The sequence below is a fragment of the Thunnus thynnus genome, chromosome 21, assembly GCF_963924715.1.
Source record: "Thunnus thynnus chromosome 21, fThuThy2.1, whole genome shotgun sequence".
Classification (NCBI taxonomy): Eukaryota; Metazoa; Chordata; class Actinopteri; order Scombriformes; family Scombridae; genus Thunnus; species Thunnus thynnus.
The window spans coordinates 19,145,439-19,165,374 of record NC_089537.1 but is presented as its reverse complement, the minus strand read 5'-3'; the positions used below and the strand labels follow the sequence as shown (position 1 = coordinate 19,165,374).

At 39.1% G+C, this 19,936-nt stretch overlaps 1 protein-coding gene across 7 annotated transcripts in view; it reads left to right on the top strand.

The window, feature by feature from the left end:
• ntng1a (netrin g1a) overlaps window positions 1–19,936 on the top strand; it is a 105,310-nt gene that overhangs the window by 27,880 nt on the left and 57,494 nt on the right. The gene's annotated exons all lie outside the window — the stretch shown is intronic.

Here is a 19,936-nt window from a genome sequence, read left to right as displayed (position 1 = left end):
TTTATCCAGTTCATTTTAGAAACTATAAAGCCTTCAATCTCATTCTGAAACACACCCAGTGAGTTGCTGACAACACAGTGACATGCATATGGTGACCAAGTCCAATAGGGCACAAAGTTTTCACAGTATGACATGATTGCTCATTGGTGGCCATAAATAACAGCGAGGGGTAACTATTTGAAAACAGTTTGAGCTTTAGTAACCAGAAGTCAGCTAACTGTGCACAGCATGTTCATGTTTACCAACTAATCCAGTGATGTTTGATGCCATAAGATAGCAAAGACATTTTTTTCTCGACTGCTGCTTTAGAGACATCTTGAAGAAAAGTTCACATCTGAAACCTGAAACTTGACTTTTATTTGCTAAAAAATAAAGGATTAATCTACAATATCTGAATTGAAGCTTTGCTTTGAAGAAGAATCTTCCATTTCCGGTCTTTAAAAACCCATAAAGTTGAGATGTCAGCTAGGTGCAGACTATCATACCAAGGTCTGTTCAGCATTTATATACTCGCGGGGAAGGATCAAACCTCAGCTGCATGTAAAATAGCAAAACAATCATTATGTTAAATCACACCAGCATTATGGCAATGATTTAGGCTCATTGTCGGCCATAAAAAACAGTGTAAGTGGAGCCTGTGGAGTAATCAGCTAATGTTCTGAAAGCAACAAACAATAATATTTAATCGGCTGACAGAGCTTGGAGGGCTGAGGCATGCCAACTTGTAATCACTCACCCTTCCGATTACCCCCAACCAGGTCTACAGTATTTGACTTGTTGCAACGGCCATGATCTGTAACTTTGACCGTTGATGTGCACAGGGGTGCGAGTGAAGGCTAAATAAATGTACAGTACATCACCTTGTCTGGTGATGGTGCAGTACAGGAGCCAAAGCTTGGCATTTGCAAGTGAGCTGTGTTTTGTGAAGCAGGCTGAGGTGAAGAGCAGACCAGCCTGAATTATTGAGATCCAGTCTGGCTGCTGATCACACCCTTCCTCCTCCCCTGGTAGAAAGATCCTGCTGTGAGGAGATTCAGGTTGAGGTAAACACACCAGGACTTGTTTATTTCTCTCTCTTTCTCATCTCTTTTCACTCTGTCTCTTCTGTGTCTAATTTTAATACATACATGAACTGATCCAAACGGTTACCCAAAACATGAATCATGCAGGTGGAACATATGCATCATTTTTATTTTTATGTTCTCATAAATTATAGGTAAATGATGATTGGGCCAATCCCTTGAAAACCTTGTGTTGACTGAAGTGAACTTAACTGCATACTAACTGGCATCCATTGCAGTGTGAATTTTGTCTATTCTTAATTGCTAACTAGTCAATTGGAATATCTGATTTGTGCTTGGATTTTGTTTTTGCACAAGGAATCTTTTAGATTTTTGTCTTCCCATAAAGCAATCTGTTCATATTCTTTTGTCATCCTTGTTGTATTGTGTAGGAAATACAGTATATGCAATGCTTTCTTTTCTAAAGTTCATTTTATACACACATTTACTTTTAATAACATATCCAGCATGTTTATAAAAGTAGCTGTATTTCTATTTCAGCAAACTTTCAGCAGACTGTCAGTGCATCTACCACACTTACATATCCAGCTTCACACATGCATATCTAAATAAAGGCTGCCATATACACACATGCACAGCCGTACACCTACAGCTTCAGAGTGTGTGATGTTGTGTATACTGTATACACAACATCACGTACTCTGAAGCTTCCCCCTCTCAGCCTCTACACTGCTCTTTCCCATCTTTTATCTGCCTTTCTTCCCTCACATCTGAATTCCTCCTGAGCACAAGCACACAACCTTTTGTTACCTCGCTGAACAACACGCCACCCCTTGCTGGAGAGCTAAGCCTTCAGAATCCAATCGGGTTGTCTCTCTGACCTGTTTCGACACTACAAGTCAAAGAGAAGGAGAGAAGTGAGAAACCAGTATGTCCTGAAGAAGTAACTAATTATCTGCTGATAATCTGAAAGAATTTTTACAGCATTGTATTGTGTATGTCTGTGGTGGTATATTTACAACTGCATTGATAAATCATAAGCATTTAGACTTAATTAGATGTTTTTTCGGACTGAATTGGGCTACAAAGGCTAATGGATAGAGAAGCAGGATTTGTAATTCTGGTTCAGCTCCCTGGATCATCCTGGAAATGTGATTGGAGGCAAATAAGCAACACTCCGTCCATCATAGTTACCATTTGTTCCAGTGCAGCTACAATGGTAGATAAAGCTTTATGCCAATGATATAACTCTCTACAAATGACTCTGCTTAGTATTGACTTTTCTCATCCTTTTATAATAGGCTTATTGCGCCTGAGGTGACCTTTGTGTTCATATGCCACAAACGATGTGCAGAGCATGTTTTACAGAGGACTTCAAGGACTTGATGCTAATTTGAACATGCGACATCTGTAAAGAGTAGTCTTTATTCCTCCCACATGAACATGGCTGCTTAAGAGCCCATTTATGCTCTTTCACAGAGCTCAGACCCAAGGTCAGTACACAAGATACAGCACATCAACCTAAAGATCTCCATCCTCTATTCAGGTTTCAGGGTGCAAACATTAGTTCAACAATTCCTCAGCTTGTTAAGCTTCAGTTTCCATAATGGTGTGTTTGTTTACTAAGGGTTAAGGGTTTTGTTGTTAGGCGAAATCACCATCGTCATGTACCCAACTTGGAAATATTAGATTTCTGACCTTTTTGCCAGCGCTTGAACACAACAAAATAATTGAACAATAAAAGCAATTGGCCAGACCCAGAGCATGATCAAATCTATGATTAGAGCTTATTTAAAGACAATATTTAAACATTAAGAGAACCACTTGACCACTCATGGCAGTGGCACCAACTGTCTGGGTAAAATGACAAATGACACTCACAATTTTCAATTATGTTAAATTTCCACACAGCTCCACAGCTTGTTTTCAGGGCTCTATTGATATTTAGGAGGTCTATTAATTCAGGTAGATTGACTGCCATATTCCCATTAAGAAGTTAAAACTGGGAGGAGGTTTGGCAAGACTGTTGTGTCTCGCCGCCAACAGACTCTCTCCAAGGGTTTCAGTCTGGAACTGTAGGCAGACACACACAGAGTAGAGTCAGTGAAACGAGACAGCTTACAATGTGTGTGTGTGTGTGTGTGTGTGTGTGTGTGTGTGTGTGTGTGTGAGAGAGAGAGAGAGAGAGAGAGTCTGTGAGCCTCATGTGCTCAGGCATAATTTGGTGGATTAAAGTAATATTACAACTCAACATTTTCAATGAATTGTCAATTAATGTCCATTTAGCTATTTTGTATCAGTAATTGCTAAAAGACAAGAGTGATTCAATAATCCACACTTGCTGGTCTCAACACCTGAGAAACCTGGGGAACATTTGCTGACACACAGGAAGTAATGTAGTTAATGTGTCTGAAACAGAATTTAACACCTGTTGTACCAAATGTTGCAACAGCCCAAAATCAAATGTACACAAAAGTATGTGGAAAAAAACTGTCAATATACCTTTGGACATTTTCTCTGGTAAAGTGAAGAATAGGTTTTCCTGTGTTTCAGATCACAGACAGCAGATGAGCCCCCTCCCTTTCAAAATATACAATTTTGTTAGATGATGTCATGTATAAAGGATAATATGAACACTTACCATGTTTGGTTGCCAGCAGTCTTCTCTTCCTCTTCTGCTTTTGTTTGCAGAACTCCTACAGTTCTTGGTTTGTTACCACCACCAACTGAGATACAAACAAACCCACCCTAATAACATTGGTCCAAAGCGCTTCTAATAGTCAAAAACTACACAGGATACCTTTTTTAAAGTCTGAAATCAGTCCTACACAGACCCTCATACCCAGCACCAACTTTCTTTGTTTATACAACAGTGCATCATGTAATCCTTAACCTGAAACTAAAACATGGCCCTAACCAGAATTTTGAATTACAAGTGATCTGCAAACACAGAGACCAGAGCAAATTTACACACACACACACACACACACACACACACACACACACACATACACACATGTATATTTTTCAAATCCGGGCAGTGGTCTGATAATGCCACAGAGATAAGATCTATAAGTAAGGCTGAATTACAGCCAGACCTCCTTTCTGCTGATACTGTTGAGTCAGAGGAAAGGTGGAAGTTTGATACTCTGCAGTGATATGCATTAACTTTATTTTTTCCACCACCGCTTCAGTGACACCTTATTTACGTTGAAATGAAACGCCAGTTTGAGTGGTATTGACATTGTCGATCCCTGTTGCAGCATAAAAAGCTGCTGTTATTTGCTTTCCGCTCCACAGTGCTTCCGATAATGTGTCTTGTTTGTTTATGGTGTTTTAGTGTTTTACTCAAACATACATACAAAAGGCCTGTTTAACCAAATAGTGAACTGTGTTTACTTTTCGTATGCATCATTTGAACCTGGAATTTTTCCCTTCGGCATCCACCGCTCGCCTTGCCTCTCCCTGTTCCTTGCCACCGCTTGCCTGCCAGCGAGTTCTCCCTCGCCAGCATCAAAACTAGGCCAGCTGAACGGGGTAGGCACAGAGCACTTTGCCGGTGTAGTTGAAATGAGAGATAAAGGCTGAAGTCAAACAGGCGGCGGTGAGGCAGAGCATCGTCGCCGATTTCCCAAGTTGCATCCGAGAGCTGTCGAGGCGTTCGCTTCCTGCCATGTTTAGCGTGGTGACAGAGCATTTGTAACACCTCCGCCTATGGCTTTCACAACCCTGTCACGTCAGATGAAATCAACTTTCAGAGAGGAAAAGTAAAGGAAGGAGGTGGTAGAGGGGAGACGGGGAGAGGCACGTTACAGGAGTGAGAGATCTTTTTCTGCTTAGCGGAAAGGAGTTTGAGACATTGTTGGGGCTGAAAACACAAGCACCCTAGTTTCACTATGTATCGTTATTGTTGTCAGTCACAAGCAAAAAAGTCTAGCCTTGGGTCGGGGTGATTGGACATGGGGGTGGTACAGAATAGCAGAACAGGAAGCCAAGGGTAAGAATAAATGGAAAAAGCACCTTGAGTGGTAAAAGAGTGAGCCTGTAAGAGCTCGAATCAAACAACCTTGGTGTTTTATTTCCCTGAATGAAAACCAACAGACTGATGCACACAGTACCACTTCAGTGTAATTCATAAATTACAAAGTAGCTCTTTAGTTGTTGCACTTTTCACAGTTTCAGCACAGCAAAATATACCTGTCTAAGTTAAATCAATAAAAATGAATGAAACAGAATAGTAACAGTTCTTTATTAATGCAGATTGATTACAATTAAAAGTCATTAACAGTTCCTCTGAATCTCTTATATGGAGCCACAGGTGCTCAGTGATGCAGTACGAGAGAGACAATAGATGAAATAGAGACATTAATTTGCTTTTGTGTTCCTTGTTTTCCAGATAAAATCGGTAATAATTGACAGTTTATTACTCATGCTTACATGATTGTCAGTAGAGTTGAGGATTGTATGTCTGTAATTTAAGAATTTACCTGTGATTACACCTGTGTACCAGTGGAGGCTTGTAGATTCTAAAGCACGAGAAGAAATTGATTAAATGGATTTAGTGTGTAGAAATAAGCACATGTAAGGTTGATAAATGAGGCCCGAGCTCCCTTTTTCTTTCAAGATACATGTGTACTGCTGTTCATCCAGTAGTCATGTTTAAAGATCAGAAAAAGTTGTTTTTTTTTTTACAATATTTATAATTAAAAACCAAAAGTTTGGCAGAAAGATTTTCTAGCATCTTCCTTAATGAGCAAAGCTTAGAATTTGAAATGTAAGGTGAAATCCTACTGCGGTTGCACAAATTTAGTTTCGAAAGCACATATCTCTGTAGGAGTTCATAAATAGTCAAGTACCAAAATAGGACATGGGAACCTGCAGTCAGCACTGTTCTCTTTCATTTTCCAAACCCAGACTACAAAAACCTACCTCATACATCTCTAAAAAAAAAAAAAAAAAGGAAAGGTAAATCCAGGGGATATTACTGTATTCTATGTCCTGGATCATGCTATATTAAAAGCTGATAAAAGGTCTAGGTGCTGGTGGTGATAGCACATTCCCAGGACAGCTAACTTTAAAAAGCAGAATATCGTTGAATGTGGCAGCTCTTAATGCTTCTATAGATTTTAGTATTTTGAGCTGCAAAATAGTGAAAAACCAAATCATGTGTTCACGCAGTTTCCCCAGAGACACCGACTATTAAAAACACACTTGAATAAGCCATTCTGATTTTCTTCAAGTGTCTACAGTAGTAGCTTTAAGACGAGTCTGCTGTCTTGACAATCAGCTCTAACTTGCTGTGACTCTTCTCCTGTGAGGCTGCCAATCAGAGCCGGAGCTCATTAGCAACGAAGCTGCTCATATGAAACAGCAAACGGCTCGTTTGCTTGTACTGCAGATAAAGAAGCACAAAGAAAGAAATTGAAAACTATGTCAATAGAATCTTTACTAAATCATCCTTCATTTTTCGCTTTATGATCTTTTGTCAGCCATGTTAAATATCTATATTCTGTGTTCTACAGATGCATAGAACAGATGAATATGAATATGCAATTCAGATATGAGATGATAATGCACTCTGAACAAATACAGTCAACATTCAAATATTTGCAGTAATGTGTTGGGTTTTTTGTGTTTGTTAGTTTGTTTTTTCTGTTCATTTATAGACTTTAAGGCATTCAGTAATAACTTTTCGGCAGTTTTCACCAGATTTGTTCGGCAGTTCAGAATGTTCATAGGTGGTAGTTTTACTTCATGATCCCATATTGAAGCCTGGATCCTTGCGCAATTTGGCATTAGACAGGTAACTGATGAGCTGAAGTTAGGGATCGTCTCAAAAGTGCGTGCAAGACGACCAAGAAAGCTTTTCAGATTTTTGTCAATAGCTTTCTGTCTTTTTTTTTTTTTATCACAGACATTTCAAACCAAGTTTATGTTCTACTTGCGCTTTTCATGTACAGTCATTTTTTATTTTTATTTTAGATGGCGTTAAAATACAAATAATGATAATTTATTTAATTAATTTAGGTACATAGTTTAAATATTGTGCTAAATATTGCAGCACTATGCTAAACTTAAACATGCATACTGTATATGTTAATGGGAGTATAAATGATAACAGAAAACAATGTAACACAGAAAATAAGCAGTCTTAACGATTTCGGACAACTTCTAGTGTATGCCCCCACGTCCAGTATGAATCCAAATACAGATATGAATACAGACATTGTTTGTGAAATAAACACATACAGATACAGATAGCAGCTTTGTGTTACATCCCTAACATGCATACTGTATGAAGATTTAAAACATGGAATACATAAAATGATAAATCTTCCTCCTCATTAGCAGCAGCCTGCATGACCATACAACCCCATTATATCTTAAAAATACATGCAACACATGAAAACCTGCTGCCGTTGCTGCAGGAGTGAACCCTTTGCTTCATATAGGCAAACTATGAACATTAAATATTTACTTATAGATATGAAATCTTACTTTACACCACAGTAGTTTGACATGTCATTATCGTGGGGGTGTAAACAAAGGTAGGTTTATGAAGCCACAGTGGTTTCCCCTCCCTCAAGTCCGAGAACATTTGCAGGTGTCCCTTTATTTCAGCTATTTTAAGCCTATCTGTTGACTGTTTAATGAGCACAGGCATGTGTGCAGCAATCACAAGATCAAGCACTGCATCTAATCCCTCTTTAAAGTGGGTTGTAGCCTGAAACCTGCATGTACTTCTGTGTGCTTCTGCTGTGTTTGGTGCCAGAAATGTACACAGGAAACTTTACAGGCCACCCCACTTCATGCACACACACACATACATACATACACGCACATTGCTCTGTGTGGTCTCATTAATTTGAATCTCTTGGTTTAATTAATCACTAACAGAGTGCTTAATTCATCTATAATTTCAGCAGAGTGGAGTTGATTAGTGTAGTATTTCCCTCTGGCCCTGTTAAAGTTTTTGATTTCCGTTTCTGTATTTTTTTTTTTACCCCCCCACCCCCCCACCCTCCTCGCCCACAACCCAACCACCACCACTGCTTCTCTCTCATCTTTTATAATGGCGGCTCATCAAGAGCTCAGAGACAATCAGCTGGCAGAGCACCCTTGACTCCCTTTTGAGGGTTGTGATTACGATGATGGTGGAAGCTTGAAGTTATTGTCGTGGAATCAAGTGGATCCACTTGTGTTTCATTGTTGCTGGCTGCACGCTATTAGAATCTTACTTTAGTTTTATTTTACGGACTTACTACCTATTTTCAGCTTGACGAGTGATGAAGATGAGGAGTGCAATGTTTTTTTCAGAGAAACGATGCATCAAGAGTATCCTCTTGTGTTGTACCATTGTTGCTGATGGGACTGAAGAGTTCCTTTAACTCGCTTTACTGATGTATGATGACGGAGAATTACATATTTCAGAATGGGATTTGTTATTTATAGGATTTTGATAGCTGGCTTTGTGTTGGTGAATGTTTGCAAGCGTTTTCTATAGTTTGAAACTTAAGAGGGTATTTATCATGGGTCTTCCTTGGTTGTCACATGTTTTTTTGATAATAATCCTTTGACAAAAGTTTAAAGTGGTGACTGCAAGGGGACATAAAGTTTTTTGTCATTGGTACTGCTAATAATACCAGGTTATTAAACTTGTTTCATGTAAAATCCTAGAAAATTATGTCCAGAAAGTCAATTCCCCAACCAGGTTTAGGAGTCTCATTCATTTTTGTAAATCCCAGGAGGGTTGAATCGAGGGCAACTGTTGCACTCGATTCAACCCTCCTTGGATAACCATGACCTGGATGACTGAGAATCTTCACAGACATTTTTGTAAATATACTAAGCTGTCAAGGATCATAACAATGGTGTCAAGTCGATTCCTGTGTGTGTGTGTGTCCTTATTTTTCTTCAGTGTTCTGTGTGACTTGCCTTTTAAAATGAATTTGTGTGCGTGTGCACACGTCCGCACGAGGCCACTTTGCCTGTCAGTGTGTTTGAGTGTTGTGATCCTCTGAGCTCGGAGAGAGGAAAAGGCCTGAGCTCTTTTTCCCAGGAGTCATCTGCCAATCATTTTCTCAGATTCAGTGGTAAAAAAAAATGGAGGGGAAGGAAGGAGACAGAGAAAGAAGAATAAAGGGAAAAGAAAAAGAAGAAAGTCTCCCTGTAGAATGACTAAATAGACCTTCAGTGATCTGACAGAGAGGCCTGGAGCTGAATCCCAACTACACGCTGCACAGTTAAATATCCACACTGGGAATGCAGAGCTTTACCACACTATTGATTTTAATCATCTCTTAAAAGCTCAGACTTTTAAAAAAATAAATAAAAAGATACCCTAAAGGCCAGGGTAAAGAAAATAGAAAACTTGTGAATCCGGAAGATGATGACTGATTGGATTTTTTTGACATCTCACACCCCCATCTGCACCCTGAGCTCCGTCACATAATCCCTGAGACCCCTTTGAGATGATTATAAGGTGCTAAATTTACCCCCTGCTCTGGCCGCTGCTGACCGAGTCACAGAAGCGCTCATTAACAGGAATAGATTCTCCATGTACTCACGGCGGTCTGTAGAACCACTAATGAGGGGTGAAGCTTGATGACGGGAACTTGATTGAAAAGGCTTTGCTGGGAGTGAAATGTGATGGCACTTACGACTGTAAGAGCTTTCAGAGCACAAATTGTGTGATGGACACTACGCTGCTCTGCTTATTCCTCAATGGTAGGAAGCCCAATGAGAAGCAATTTTTAAACTTTGTTCAGCATTTATATTCACTGCTCATTCTTAAACTAAAAAGTGTATTTTTTCTCTTTTCCTTAAACCAGAACCTGAAAAACGCTGACATCTGTCCAAACAGAATATATCTCCTTGAGCTGAAGGTCAGAATCAAATTTCAGTTAAAGGAAAACATTCAATAGGCCACATTTTTCTTAGTCACTAAACCCATCCATAGAAACCTGGTCCTTTCTTTCACTTTTCCACACCAGGAACCTCAGAATATCTTTATCCAAGCTGAAGTTTCAAACCTGCTGATATAAAGAGGTCTGGTGAGCGTAACTGTGAGGGTGGACAGGGCGTTTCTGCAATTAACACAAATTAGTTTACAGCTGACTCTGTGAGGCTGTTCCGCTAACATGCTGCTAACATGCTCACAATACTTACAACATAGTGATGTTTAGCAGGTATGTTACCATGTTAACCTCTTAGTTTAATGTGATTGCATGCTAAGATTCTTTAATTAGCACTAAACACAAAGAACAGCTGAGGATGATGAGAATCATTTTGCAGGTATTTCATCATGAACCAAAGTATTGGACAAATTGAAATTTAAATCTGATGATGGTGCTAAATGAAAAGTTAAAGGATCACCAAAAATATTACAATTCATCCTTTAGGGGGAAGTTGAAAGTCTACCAAATTTCATGGCAATCCATCCAATAGTTGTCCAAATATTGAAATATAATATAATAAACCTCATGGTGTCACTAGTGGAAAAGTCAGGGGATTACCAACATCAGTAGGATTCATCCTCTGGTGACCATTAACACTCGTACTAAATTTCTTGACAATTCATCCAAGAGTTGCGGAGGTATTTCAGTCTGGACTAAAGTGGTGGACTGACCCAACAGACCAACCGCTAGCACTGCTAATAGATAAAAAACTTTCCTCTGACTGAAACTTCCTTTGGCGAATAAAGGCTGAAAAATGTGTGGATTTAAATTAAAAAAATAGTGGCCCTGTACAATAAATAATTAGCAACCATTGTTTATATCAAACATTGGTAATGAATTTATTCCCCATATTTTATATTATGATGAGTTGGAGGAATTATTTCACCATTGTTTATGTTCTATTCTATTGCTCCTATTACTTTATTCTATTCTTTCTATATTTTATTGCTTATGATTGTATTTACAGTTTCAGATGTATTTGCATACAGTATATTGCAGAAGTTACAACAAAGTAATCAGGACTAAAGGATGGTTTGATCTTATCTAGAATTGCTACCTGTGAAGCAGAAGAAGTTTATTTTTAACATTGTATTGTTGTATATTTTTTATCACACCATGTATGTTGCAGTGGCCAGATATGACTTGAAGATGACAGTACTTTGTAGTACATAGTGGCTGTCAAAAATTGAATTTACTAAGACTAATCATGGTTAATCCCACACTTTGCCATACCAGCAATACTTGAAATACATGCTCAAATATTCTTTTGTGTTTTAGAGTATTTCTCTACTGGCAGCACAGCAAATGAACTAACACTAATTTGTAAGGTAGCCTTATTGTTGCAGGCAAGGTGGGGGTTTGTATCCATGGGGAAGAAGCCAGGGCAGCTCCCTGTGCTGGGGTTAGCCTCTTAGCTTGGTCAAGGTGACAGTGATCCATGTCTCTCTGGAGGGCTTCTATACAGGATATGTAGCATTATTATACCATTAAAAATCCCAGTGGATGGAGAGATGGTGAGAGGGAAAGAAATGGCAATGGGGGATGGAGCAGTAGTGAGAGTGTGATGTAGCCTCGGCTTCACAATGTCAACTCCTGGGGGATTTCTCAGCTGAAAGATAAGGGGTGATCATAGCTACAGGCTAGCCTTGTTTTCAAGTCTTAATGTATAGTGAAAATGTCCAAAGTCTTCATGTTATCTGACAGGACAGTTTGATTGAGAGATCTACCATTTCAGCAGCCTGTAGATCGATAATGCCTTGGTTTATTGGCTCACTGTGGAAATGCCATCTTAATAAAAGATGAATGACACTGGTGGAAAATGATGGGAAATAACAGTGATCCATCCCTGATTAGTGCTGATTTGGCAGTGCTTTGGTCATCTAAAAAAATGTTTTATTATTTGAAACTAAAATAGAAATTATGATTTTAAAAAATCCATATACTGTATTGACTTAGCTGTAACACCTGAACACTAAATGTTGACTGTCTACTGAGAGTACATGAAAACTAGTTAGCAAGTGAGCTTAGAAGTCTAAACAGTTAGCTAAAAGTAATGGCTAAACAGTTGAAGTATTAGACAAGTGGTGAAAAAAATACAAGTGGTTGAAATTATGTCCAGCTTAGTGAGAGTAGTGCAAATGAGAATTTGACCAAACCAATGAAACATTGACAGTTCAGTTGTATGAAAAAATGATAACAACGATATCCACTTTTATATAAGTTTAAAATCGATTCAAATGAACACATTTCATGAAGGGGTACTTGAGTTCATCTGACAGGGCTATGGGAGCATATCTGACAAAAATGGTTGGGAACCATGGGTCTAAATTTTTAGACAGAAACAAGCCAAAACTGAAAAGCTAAGTTTGGAACTAACTGTCTTATTGGACAGGTTTCATACCTTTCAACACTTTACACAAACAAGTTATTTTAAATTAAATTAATAAATTGTCATCATCATTCAACATCATTTACCTTTTCACTCCTTTGATCATGAGGTCCTTTCAAGTGCCAAAATGTCTTATTTTCCCTAAGAGAACACTTGCTTGCATTATAAGTATGTGGTGATCTGTACACTTTGTATGAATAAGGTTCCTCAACTATACTTAACTGTGCCAAAGCCGTGTACTGTACCATTAACCTGTCAAGTTTACTGCCTGTGTTAGAGGTATACTTACAGCCATTAAACAAGCCCTGGCTGTGGTTCTTGATGGGTGTATATGCCTTGCTCTTACAAATATACCATCTCTTAAGCAGGGGATATCAGCCTGTCCTCCGACCATATCGCAGTGGCACCCGGTGGGGTTTGCAATGCCATATAAAAGATAATGGAATATAAAATTGTTTTTTATAGCCTCTGAATGTGTGGACGGTACGTGCTGAAGGCTTTCTCGCTATTGTTTTAAGGCTCATGAATCTCCTAAATCGCCGCCACTGATAGTGATGAACGCAACATGAGGACATTTACACATCGTCTCGCCTCATAACCTCCCCTCAGTCGACTGGACAGCCAACACTGTGGTGCTTAAGGTGGTTGAACAGTGCAGCTTGCTGCCTTAGATCAGTATTGGATTTCCCCCACTGGTGCCACAAAACGGCATATTTCATCTGTTGTACCCTTTAAGATGTCGTTCTACGGTTCACTTCAAGCTGTTGAGGGTTGGTGGTGCACCAGTACTCTTTGTGTATTGGTGTGTTTGTGTGAGGGTGCAACAAATGTCATGCTGGAACTGATTGTATGGCTTCAACTCAAACGTCCTTATTATTTTTTTCTCAGTACATTTACTTAGTTTTGTCCAACCAACAGCCCAAAAAGCCAAAGACAAATATAAAAGACAAAAGCAACAAATCCTCATATGTCAAAAGTTGGAACGAAGCTGGCTTTTTGCTTGATAAATCACTTAAACAATTAATCATCAAAATTGTTGTCAACTAATTTTATACCAATGACACATGTTGCAGTACACCATGATGCTAGTGTAAGGGAATGTGTGTTTTAAAGTCTCTAAACCATCTTTAGCCAATTCATCAATATCAATTCATGTCCTGTGCTTTGACTTTGTTGACCTAAAGGTTATTGTAAAAGTAACTACTTATGTCAAAATGCTATATTGAAATATATGAAAATGTATGCTAAAACCATGCCTGATCTTAGACACAATTGGCAAGCAGAACCTGGTGTGTGTGTGTGTGTGTATGTGTGTGTGTGTGTGTGTATGTGTATGTGTGTGTATGTGTGTGTATGTGAGTGACCTCCGGCCGACCCTGAGCCATTTGAAAATATGATTGTAATCCTTGTGAGGATTTGGCCTGGGTGTCTATTACCACTGTAATCTGTCACACTGGCATCCAATATTCATTCCACGTCCAGGTTAAGCCCCTCTTTCTGTCTGCACCACCCATCACCATGGGAGAGGGGATCCAGTAAAGGTGTTGGCATGACTGGAGAGAGAGAGAGAGAGAGAGAGAGAGAGAGAGAGGTTTGGAAATTGAGAGAGCGCTGCTTCAATCAAGCCCCTGGGTCGGGGTGAAGAAATCTATCGTGGAACACAAGGTCTCATTAATGCAGCAGGGATAGCTTTAACCCCCACCCCCCATCTTACTCACATGCACACACACCTTACTGGGGAAAGAGAGGTACATATAAAAAATATGGAAGAGAAATGGATAGATTTAAGAAGGGAGAGACTGTGCATTTCTGGGCAGAAGGCAAGAAATCCTCCACTGTTGATGCAATAAAATGGCCACACACGTACAAAGTTATAATAGAATTTCAGCATAGATTTTACATTAGTTATACATTTACTTGCTTTGTGGATTTATGCCAATCTGAAGTTGAACTTTAAATGTGCTGCGTGTAGCAGTTTTTACTCACCGATAAGTTACGTTTATTGTCAAATCAATTTTGATATGATGGTATATTATGGTTAGCCCTGTAAGAGACAGCTGACCTGTCCAGGATAGATTGTACGTTTTGTCCAATGCATGCTGGGAAAGGATCTAGTCCTCTGACCTTGGAAAGAACAGAGGATGGATGGATGGATGGATGGATGGATGGTATTATTACACTTAAACCAATAAGATCCTGGTATTAGAGATAGCAGATATTAGAGATATTTAGGTATGATATCATCTCATATGACAGTCTCATACTGGTATTGCTATTACCTGTTTTTACATATTTTACTGGAAGGAACTCTTCCACAGAGCAATCCCTCTGTGAAGTAAAGTAATCCATCAGATTTTCTACCCATAACACAGTGTCATGTTGTATCATTTGATTTAGATCAATGTTCTAATAATTTGTAAAAAAACAAGTTGTTGCTCTCATTAGGAGTTAGGAGTTGGGCTTTGGTATCTATGTGTTTAGTGACAAACTCCTCTGATCACTCTCCATCTATGTTTAGTCTCTATCTTGTTTTTTAGTGACAGCATAGGCAGCATTGCATGTGTGTGTATTGATTTATTTAACTGTGTCTTATTGTTAAGGTAAATCTGATAATGTTGAAGGTGAATACAGAGAGTCAGAGGTGAGTGCAGAAGCTCATTAATCATTACTTTTTTGAAAATGTTTGATCCAGGATATGCACACAGCAGTTGTATTGTACCGGTAATATTAAAAAACATTGCATTTCCTTCCTATTTCCTTTTGTGACAGGCACTGAAGCTCAGCTACATGAAAGTTGGAAACACTACAGGAAAGGCTTAACTTAGACAACATTAATTCAATGAATTTGATTGCCTCTTGTTTTATTTTTACGGATTTAAAAAGTTAGAGAGTGGTCAAACTGTGAAAAGGGCCTGTATTGATTTAAGTGCTGTGGCAGTCTGAATCTTGATGTCGGTGCTCTTTTATCTGAAATGCACTATACAGTAAGTCCTGATCCAACATTTTCTGCAAGGTTAGGTCTGTTCAGTGATAAGAAATAGCTAATAAATATAGCAGCTATAAAATAGCTAAAGCTTCAACAAATATTGCCTGTGATTCACTGTGTCAGTCCTTTGAGAATTATACATTTTTTGCTTCTTTAAAAAAAAAAGGTTATAAAGTTACTTGTTTAAAGCAGTGTGCACACTAATCACTTTTGAAATTAAAACTGTTATTGGAAAAGTAAAGAGGAGAAAGAAAGAGAGAAGAGGAAAGGGTACAAGGAGGAATTGATGGAGGATAGACTCAATTTGCTATCTGGGTTACAAGTCCAAGACATCTGTCACACAAACGGATTGATTTGATTGGTGGGAGCCCATCTATCTAGATGGCTTGTCAGCAGTTGGTAAATTTATATTCCCCCAAGTCCCATCCTCCATCAGCGGATACGGTGTAGCCGGGCCAAGGCTGTCAGCCACCACGCTCATATCTTATTTTAAACCCGGACATGGTCAAAACCTCAGTTACTTATCTGCTCTACACCTCTTTTGTATATATATACCCATATCTACTTTTAATGGATCCCAACTGTGACCTCGGCCAATGAGGAAAATGGCATAAAATATTCCCTACCCCCTTGGTCAGAGCAACTTTTCAAATAAAGGTTTGCTCTTTAGGGTACTTTGTCAGGGTAAGGGTTGAAGCCTGTAAGATGATACCCCTCTTTTCCTCTTGTGTATAGTGCTACAATGAGAAAACACCTGTGATATGCAGTCGTCTATGTTTTCCAGGAATGACCAGTAGATACTCACATATTCAAGTCAAGTAATAAATCATAAAAAATGTGAGAATTTGCATAAAAGTATGAAGAATTTTTCAGAGGATAAAGCTTGTATGCCTTTTCCTGTTAAAGGTGCTGCAGAGAAGCATATTTTTAACTTAAGAACTCTAGTTGTTTAGATGATAGATTGATCGTTGTTCATTTAACTGTTGCAGTTATAGAGACACAGCGAAAGATGTCAGAACTGAAATGATACCTTGATTTGCAAATGTCTGTGAGGTAAATTGCTTCAGACAAGTGATATGAAGACCGTGAGTGCATCAGGCAAATTGTTCTGTAACATGTTTAAAAGCCTTGGTTGGCAAAGCAGGAGAAAAACATTTCCCCATGACCTAGACACTAAAAATAACGCTGGTCTGTGAAGTGCAGCTGAATGGAATTAGTCTAATTTATTATCCTCTGTGTTGCTGCATTGTTGATTTTTATTACTCTAGTTGGTTGGTAAAATTAGCCTGAACAGTTTGACAGTAATGGGGACAACGCCAGAGGAATTTAGAGCAGCTTCATGATAATTTGTGAAACACATACTACACCCGCACACAAGCACGTACATGCTGCTATACAACAATGCACCTGTACACACACACTCCCACTGTCTCACTGCATCACAATGCTAATAATCGGATTAAGCCGGTGTGTTTTGGGTGGCTTGACGGCATCTCTATTAGCGCCAATTTAGCGTGACCTTTCCGCTCCAGCAACCTCGGTGCTGGCTTTGTAATCTGTGATGGCTGTCCCCCATCTTGGCCACTTATCATCACACTGAGATTAATAGAAACATCTTTTGTAATTACAGAAATGCTGCGTTGCCGTGCCGGGCGCTGTCAATTATTTTAATGTGTGCCAAACCATTAATCGGCTAACAGAGCCCTCAGTGGTGCCCTACAGTAAAACACAGAAATCTGCCATTGATTTTCACGAGGCCTTATACTCAGCATTTTATCTCCTTTCTCTTCTCCGGGCTGACCGTTGAGGTTATTGATCTTCATAAAGGCGGTATTTTGTCGCAAGGCGAGAAGCGGAGGAGACAGTAATGAAAGGTTTTTAACCTGTGTGTTCGGGGGAGCGCTGGACGACTGGCCGAGGTTGCCAGGTGCTACACGCAGCAGATTTTCAGCTGCTCGGCTGCGGGGATCGATAGGGATACATCTTTGTCTGATTACAGAGATGTGCTGGTGAGGATGGGGGGGAGGTGTTACAGTAATAGCTGATCATTGGATCTGCCTGATTTAGACAGAAAAGAACAAAAAGTTTGACCTCAGACATGATACATTCACTTGCACAAAGACACTAAGAACTGCTTGCTTATTCTCAATCTTCAGTCCAGAGGTACAGTAGAGGCTTCACTGTAGCTTTAGTTTTCCAAACAGAGGTTTTGGCTTTTGGCAGTCCGGATCAAACTCACACTGGAATACTACTGTATGGGCTAATGGTGGCATAAATGCATTCATAAAATGTGGCATGTAATTGTCCTTTTACTCAAGAACTGTATTTCTGTTATGTTATACTTACACTCCACTACATTCTAGAGTAAAATACTGTTTACTCAACAAAATTTATCTTTCAGCTTCAGTTCCTAGTTACTTTGCAGAATAATATTTTATATACAGAACCTTTGGACATATAAAATATTAAGAATTCTTAAAGACGAACCTGTCCAACGGTGTATATAAAGTAGTTATAAAGTAAATCAGCCCCACTTTGACTAACTACAACACTGAAATTCTGCTTACATGTTCACACATCAGTAATTAATATTTCTATTATATCTTATATAATAGAAATACAACAAACACAGGCATTCTGCTTCATTTTCAGTGTTATTACTTTAGAAACATAATGTAAATTTAGCTTATGATACTTCTGTCCCTTTACTTAATACGATTTTGAATGGAAGACCGGAGTATTTTTAACATTGAGGTATATCCACTTATACTTAAGGATCTGAGTACCTCTTCCAGCACTGTTTATAAGTGACAATGAAGCAAAAATTTCAGTCGCAAAGAAGAATTGTATGAGGGCAAGAAGAAAATGTAAAAGTATTGCATAATTGAAAACCTGATCTGAAGGTAAAGATCTAATCAAAGTACAACTGTCTTAAACAACATGCAATAGAAATTCAAATTTGAATGGCACCACTTTTAAAGGGAAAGTGCTGATGACCAAATGCTCTTCAGTAAAGCTCTTCAATTGTACTTCTTCTGTAGTTCAGTTAGTATGGAACAGTGTAAATACTGTGTATTTTTGTGTTGTCGTTATTATTATATATTTTGTAATCATAATCATTAAAGCATGCGGTTTTCACTCTCCTTCTGACTTTAACAGTTTTAGGTCTCCCTCAGTAATTGCAGCTCGAATGCACATATCCAACAAGCCACAACACCGAGAGCCATCCTGCATGCCAAGTGTGTTTTTTAGACACTCCATACCCACTAAGCAGGCATAACTGTCGCGTATGAGTTATTACACATCTGTCTGTGGGTACACGGTGCACCAGATGCTGTAGTTAATGGCACACCTAACCTCCCACCATGAGATGGTATACTAAAACCTGAGTGGAATTTTCCACTGCCAGCCTGCCTTCTTTTTCCTTCCGTCTCTTCCCAGCAACCGCTGTCCAGTGCTGGGAGAAACCTGTAGGGGATGGTCCAGACAGGATATTAATGGGGCCCTCCAACAGTCAGAAGGCCTGACAGAGCCCTGTTTCATTGTCACCTTGCCTTGGAGGACGAGGAAAAACTTGCAAAGCTTATTAGTCGAATGGAGCTGTTTCTTCCTCTAACTTACTCGATCTCTGCCTCACTGCTTCATTAGACTGTCTTACATCAGACGGTCTGCTCCTTTCCATGTTTCCTCACCACATCACCACACTCACTCCCACATATACACACACATGCACACACGCACAGGGTGACATCTCTCACCTAATCAAATAGTGGATTATCTTGTCCTGATAAATTGGAGCTTGTAGCACTTGAAAGGTCCTCCTGGAGGAGTGCCTGCTCCCCCTGACAGCCAGATTGAGCCCCCAGGGAGCAAGGAGAGAACATTGCCTGGTAATGATTTGTGGTAAATCGGACAAATGTTTTTGGAAAGACCTCTTTCAGGCAAGGGGCTTGATGAATTTAAAGCTTGCAAAGAAACTCGAAACCCACAAGTCAAACTCAGACATGAGTGAGAAAATAGACATCCAGTTAGCCCTCTCTGAATTAAGTAATGATGGAAATGATTAAATGGTCCAAAGGATTTAGGTGAACTAATGTGCACAACCCGTTTGAAAGAGCGAATGTACTCAGTGATACGAATCAAATTGGCAATAAATTAATAAGGAAAAAGATCAACTAAAGATATTTGCAGACCCAGTGAGCTCACTGTGCAAAAATATGCCAAAAGAGGCAGTTATTTGCTTCCTTTTAGAGTGATATTCAGTTAATCCAATCAGTTATTTAGGAGGTTTTATATTCCTCATGGCCATTTTACACATAAACAATGCCAACATGCGTGAGCAAGAGACATTAAACATGTCATATCAGTCCCAGTCCTGAAATTAAGATAATTATAGTTAATTATGTAATAATGCAAAAATGATAAGAGTTAACAGTGTAGGCAGACTCACAAAAGATAAATGTGCAACACAAAGCCAAATGCCCTCAAATAATATTCAAATACAGACTGCACTTTACACACTGCAGAGCATGTGTATTTACAATTGATGAAATTCAGCCTGTTTCATGAGAAACTTAAAGCT